Source organism: Lineus longissimus, chromosome 2 (assembly GCF_910592395.1).
Source record: "Lineus longissimus chromosome 2, tnLinLong1.2, whole genome shotgun sequence".
Taxonomy (NCBI): domain Eukaryota; kingdom Metazoa; phylum Nemertea; class Pilidiophora; order Heteronemertea; family Lineidae; genus Lineus; species Lineus longissimus.
The window spans coordinates 24176719-24183359 of record NC_088309.1 but is presented as its reverse complement, the minus strand read 5'-3'; the positions used below and the strand labels follow the sequence as shown (position 1 = coordinate 24183359).

General features: G+C 44.7%; 1 long non-coding RNA gene across 2 annotated transcripts; it reads right to left on the bottom strand.

The window, feature by feature from the left end:
• Nucleotides 1–2575: 2575 nt before the first annotated feature.
• On the bottom strand, nucleotides 2576–3899 carry LOC135483163 (uncharacterized). 2 transcript variants are annotated; one of them, XR_010446301.1, is made up of 3 exons: nucleotides 3782–3899; nucleotides 3233–3407; nucleotides 2576–3016 (listed from the first exon to the last, which is right to left on the bottom strand). It is a non-coding gene; the product is annotated as an uncharacterized LOC135483163 (long non-coding RNA). The 2 variants fall into 2 exon arrangements; XR_010446300.1 differs by having other exon boundaries at nucleotides 3320–3407.
• Between the last annotated feature and the right edge of the window lie 2742 nt (nucleotides 3900–6641).

Below are 6641 nucleotides of genomic sequence, written 5' to 3'. Positions count from 1 at the left end.
TCACAGCCACAGTACTTCGATCGTTTCTCCTCCGCACGTGCTAGGACGTGTCTGTCGGAGCTGACAGCTATCTCGATGATTAGGACCTCCTTTTCCTTCTCATAGAAGACGAGCATGTCGGGGTGCCGGTGTTTTATAGCCGGGCCCGTGGGGACTAGCGAGTCCCAGAGCAATCTCAGCTTCTTTCCAGAGTACGAGTGGTCATTGGAACCGGCTTCTCAAAACCACATACCGATGGTATCCATCAATATGTGTCTCCTTGACTGATGTAAACAGTACCGGTACCATTATATAGAGGATGTAGGGGCATGCAATGGGAGAAGGTCATGCCCCAGACATCAACAATCGGTGATCCTCAATATTGGTCACCATGGCATGCATGAATATCTTAGAATAAATTAACTATGTTGCATATACATGGCTGTATAGCAAAATAGTCAAAATTAGCAAAGATATGCACATGTCACTGTGCTACGAGTATTTGGTCAGCAGGCGTTCGTCTATTACGCGATCACGACCACTTCAAAACGTTGAGCAGAGAAACGAAAGTTTGATACCTAACTAATTTCTGAAAGATCAATATTTTGGTTTTGCTAATGTGCCTTCACTAATATGTTCTTTCGTTTTCATCTCAAGAAATATCAATCTGAAAGTGATCTTGATTTTATCGATAGATACCTATTACACCAATTAATATTCTTATGTAAGCGTTTTTTTAATATATTTGTCATAACAATTTTACAATACCCAAAATATGGGTCATACCAGCAGACCACAGGCCTAGTCTGCATATAGGCCCCTACTATAAATCAGATACTTGGTCGTGGTCAATTGGACAGATTACCACTCGGAAGAGATTGTCCCCATGTTTATTAGAAATGTCTTTAGGACCGACTGACTGATGAGACTGCCCATATGATTATTGGAGATGTCTCTTGGACAAATTTCTCTTCAAGTAATTTCTAATTGAGGAGCCAGCACAATTAAATACTCCATTGGCATGTGTGATGTTATCATCAGTATCTTTGTCACAATTCTGTATCCACTTTCATCTCGGTTGTGTTGGCATTAGTTTCAGGTATCGCACATTCCCAGAAACCCAATGTTCTGTTGATTGTTGTGGATGATTTGAGACCAGCTATTGGCTGCTAGTGCTACGGCTAAAAATCAAACGAGGACTGACAACGAATTTGAGGGCTTCTTTCCAAAATTACACTGTAGACAAATTGATCAAGTAAAGTATTTTTATGTAGATATTGACGTCATTTTGGTGGCACGTTTAAGATGACTGTGGTCCCAAGTAGTACTCAAGTTGTACTTAAAGAGTTGTCAGGTAGATATTGTGTACTGCCAGTCTCGTGAGATCAGATAACCAGCTGGTAGAGGTTGGTTGTTCCATTGTCCGTCCTTGTGAGATGATTACCACGGTACAACCAAATCAGTTGTCTTGTACAGCTAAATGACCATTTGAAGTTGTGTCAATGACTTCCCAACCTGACCAGATAACCAGCTGGCAGATGTTGGTTGTTCCATTTTCCGTCCTTGTGAGATGATTACCACGGTACAACCAAATCAGTTGTCTTGTACAGCTAAATGACCATTTGAAGTTGTGTCAATGACTTCCCAACCTGACCAGATAACCAGCTGGCAGATGTTGGTTGTTCCATTTTCCGTCCTTGTGAGATGATTACCACGGTACAACCAAATCAGTTGTCTTGTATCACAGTGTAATGTTGTCTTGTACAGCTAAAGGACCCTTTGAAGGTTGTGTCAATGTCTTCCCAACCTGACCAGATATCCAGCTGGAAGAGGTTGGTTGTTACGTAGGCTGTCCTGTCGTCTCCAAAGCTCATTAGCGGTAACCTTAGTGTAATTTTTAGGTTGTGTCAAGGTCTTCCCAACCTGACCAGATAACCAGCTGGCAGAGGGTAGTTGTTTCGCGTCAGAGTTTTTATGTTGTGTCAAGGCCTTCACAATCTGAATAGATAAGCAGCTGGCAGAGGTTGATTGTTTCCACATCCCACAGACCATGCAGACAGAAAGATATTGGGATTTCACCAATCGCAATTGCCGTTGCCTGTACCATGACAGAAGACGGACAATAGTGCGATGGGCTTCATGATTTTGCTTGGGTTGGGGAGTTTCTGGGCTGATAAGGGCAGACATACATTGGGTCAGGTCAAGTATTGGGGTTGAGAAAGTGTTAGGTGTTGGTGTAGGGGCCTACCCTAAGGATAAAATAATGTGTCTCAATTTCACCATGGCAATCTGACAGCACTTCACCATAGTGAATTGGGACGGTGAAATATTTTACCATGGTGAGCATGGTAAATTCTACATTCATGGTGAGCATGGTAAACTTTGAATTCACCATGGTGAACGCTGCATTCACCATGGTGAGCATGGTCAACTCCGATTTTACCATGGTGAATCTGAGATTTTTTTCTTAAGGGTCATCTCCATCCAAACCAATTCACCGACTTAACGTTGCCCTCTTTTAAGGCAACAAAATAATGAAAACAGATGCAAAGACAGGAGACTAAAGACGGAATACAATGTACAGAACAAAGCCTTGTTATTCATGAAACATAGACTCTTGTCGACAACAAACAGTCAACAGAATTTTGGCAGGATTTTTCAAAATAACAATGATGTGAAGTGAAAAAATACAATAAAATATAGCAATAAAAGTAAGTCACTCTATTGCAAATTACTTCCCACTAACAAGTTGAGGTGTGCCCACAAGTTGCTCGACAATCAAAAAGGATTGATACGACGAACACCAGAGTTCAAAGGCGAGAAAGGATTCACTTTTTGCCCACATCAACGCATCATTCATTGAAATCGCTGTTGATCGAGGAGCGACACGTGGCCATCGGAGTGACTAGGGAGATGAGAGCTGGCGATTCAGTCCATGCCTGTTCGAACAGGCCACCATTCCTCTCCTACACTGCTTTGGAGTCTTTGGTAAACTTGGATGAGATCATCAGTGGGTGGCGACTTCTTCCTAGATTTTCTGAAGACAGAAAATAGAATTCAATTCAATACAGTACATGATTGTGGCAGAGCAAGGGACAAGGATGTGACGTGACAAGATCGAAGAGCAAGACCAGCGTGAATCTACACGACACACTATGGACTAGTGGCTCAGATTCTCAACTAGAGGACAAGAGGTCCCTGGTTCGAATCCTACAGTCGGTAAGAGACTCAGGCAGGTCTCTTAGACACTTGCCTCACTACCCAGATGTATAAATGGGTTCTGGCGCTGGGCATATGGACAAATGGGACAGCATTTTTTCCTTCTTTTTTTGTTACTAACAGGATTGTGTGCAGCCCAGGCTTCAATCTCTTCATCTATCTGGGCCCTCGACGATGGCACCTTTGGTCCTTCCTTTTCCAACAAGTGTCTGAAACAGTGAAAACAAAAACACAGTGGAAATCATTGACCGCGTTGTAGGTTAGACACTGCTGCTCAAATGATTTGAAATATTCTCCTCACAACTCAAAGAAGAAAACCTAGGTGGCTTTTTCGTTATGCATTTCTTTGCAGTGAATAAACGAGTAAACATCGTCTCTCAGACACTTGGGAAACGCATCTGAGAGCATCTCAGTTTCAAAATTTTCCTGCTGGAGCCCCCCAGTCCTCCCTTCGTGGGTGAGCGCCTACTGCGCTTTCATGTGATTGTGAGGGCGAGCCCTCACCATATTCAGGCTTCGCCCTCAACGGGGCCCCCTCTATCCAGCTGTGCTGGATCCACTCCCTTATTTGATGGTGACCTACCATGTGGTCCAGCCACCAGTCAGACAAGGATCCCCTTTTGCGATTTGTTGCTACTTCTGGCTGTACCGAGGCTACTTTTTGCTGGGTCACTGGATGTACCAAGTCATGCCCGCTGAAACGACGAGTGATCATCAACATTGTTGTGGCGATACTCTACACCATCCCTTTGCAATTCCCACAGCCCGTGATCACTGTTCACTAAAAGATTTGAGAAACAAGTCGTCACAATTCCGTTGGCGTCATATGCAATTTGAATTGCAGCAGACGTCGCGGTTTAACATAAGTTGTGTACCGGTGCTACCGAATACGCTGCATGACACAAGGGCATTAACATCACAGTAGAAAAGAATCATATTGAATTTGGCTAAATCACAGGGCTCAGCCAGGCCTCTGATTCTGATATCATGATGGGGAACTCATCAACACATCATTAGTTTTCAGTGAAGTGCAACTGTATTCCTAGGTAAATCACTTTGGTATATAGAGAGTAAGATTACAATTAATTGAATTCCGGGGAGGTAGCGTTGTCAGTACGTTGGTTTAGGGGCGCAATAACCTAGCTTATAGCGAGCAGTTAGTACACTAAGATTTCAGTGATTAACATAATAGTTGCAAGTATTTGGCATTTTAGACTCATATTTCGTGCTATAATAACTACGTTGTAAACATAATGCTCAAAATTGATTCATGAAAAAGTTGTTAGGGCAATATCAAGCAAGCAGTAATGGAAAAAAGTGTAATTCCATTAACTGAATATTGTTTTTAGAATAACATTTTAGGCCTACTTTTCCATAAACCACGAGAACAATGTATGTGAAAAAAACAACACATATAAGTGAGGCGCCGAGTATACAGTAATTGTAAGGTAAAGAAAAGCTCGGTCTCTAAAGTCTGGAGGTCCGGAGTCCGTAAACGTGGCGGTCACGAGAGTGGCTTGTCCTTACGGATAGATCGAGAGGGCGGTTTGGGGTTCCGCCGACGGTGCTCGCATGCATTGGTCGTATCCCCGAAACCTTTACAACGACAACAAATCTGGTGGCATCCATGACGGTATAGGAATTGACGGTGAAGTTACAAAAAATCTGGTGGCATCCAATGACGGTATAGGAATTGACGGTGAAGGATCTCGTGGCATATCGGATGCGCATCCGAAGACGGTAAGGGAATTGACGGTGAAGGATCTCGTGGCATATCAGATGCGCATCCGATGACGGTAAAGAAATTGACGGTAAAGGATCTCGTGGCATATCGGATGCGCATCCGAAGACGGTAAGGGAATTGACGGTGAAGGATCTCGTGGCATATCGGATCCGAAGACGGTAAGGGAATTGACGGTGAAGGATCTCGTGGCATATCGAATGCGCATCCGAAGACGGTAAGGGAATTGACGGTGAAGGATCTCGTGGCATATCGGATGCGCATCCGATGACGGTTTTATATACATATATATCATATAAATTTTAGTTTTACACTATTATGTAAGTGCAAGCTCTAGTGAGCTCACACAACTGTTTGACAGTCCTGGCTCCTCCATCGTGCTGACAACATGATGAGAGAGATGAGACAGTCACAGCCAGGCAAAAAAAGTCTTGGCTGCTCTGCCAAGTTGTCAACATGGTGAGAGAGATGAGGAAGTCACAGCCAGGCCGAATCAGTCCTGGCTGCTCCACCGTGTTGACAACATGATGCGTGTGATGAGACAGTCACAGCCAGGCCGCATCAATCTTCGCCGCACTGCCTAGTTGTTAATAAGGCGAGAGAGATGAGACAGTCAGAGCCAGGCCGAATCAGTTCTGGCTGCTCCACCGTGTTGACAATAATTATGGTGAAAGAGATGAGACAGTCACAGCCAGGCCAAATCAGTCTTGGCTGCTCTGCCAAGTTGTCAACATGGTGAGAGAGATGAGGCAGTCACAGCCAGGCCGAATCAGTCCTGGCTGCTCCACCGTGTTGACAACATGATGAGAGAGATGAGGAAGTCACAGCCAGGCCGAATCAATCCTGGCTGCTCCACCGTGCTGACAACATGATGAGAGAGGTGAGGAAGTCACAGCCAGGCCGAATCAATCCTGGCTGCTCCACCGTACTGACAACATGATGCGAGTGATGAGACAGTCACAGCCAGGCCACATCAATCTTCGCCGCATTGTCTAGTTGTTAATATGGCGAGAGAGATGAGACAGTCACAGCCAGGCCGAATCAGTTCTGGCTGCTCCACCGTGTTGACAATAATTATGATGAGAGAGATGAGACAGTCACAGCCAGGCCAAATCAGTCTTGGCTGCTCTGCCAAGTTGTCAACATGGTGAGAGAGATGAGGAAGTCACAGCCAGGCCGAATCAGTCCTGGCTGCTCCACCGTGTTGACAACATGATGAGAGAGATGAGGAAGGTCAGCATCCCTGGAACCGAGTTTTTGGTGGGTTCGCACAGAAAATGCAACTTAGTGACAAGAAAAGTAAAGAGCAAAGAATGAGCCACTTGAAGCGTTTCAAGCGTTTGCATCCGCTTAGTTAGGTGGTAAAACTGGGAGAGTTGGCTAACCATTTACAGATTTCTCCACTGACATCCAGCGTGGGTAAGAATGTCGCTTTTGATCTTGTTTGGCTGAACCAACCGAGTGCATCTCATCACCATGCAGGAGGCTGAACTTATAGATTCATATATATATATATACATGTATACATGTCCGCTCAATGCGCTTTACAATGGAAAACCCCAACTCATCCAAAGGCCTCCCGAAAGAGGTGGGTTTTCAGAAGGACTCTGAACGAGCTAAGGTTGTCGCACAATCTCAGTCGCTCGGGTAGAGCATTCCAGAGCTGTGGGGCTGCGAGAGAGAAAGCCCGGTCACCGTATGA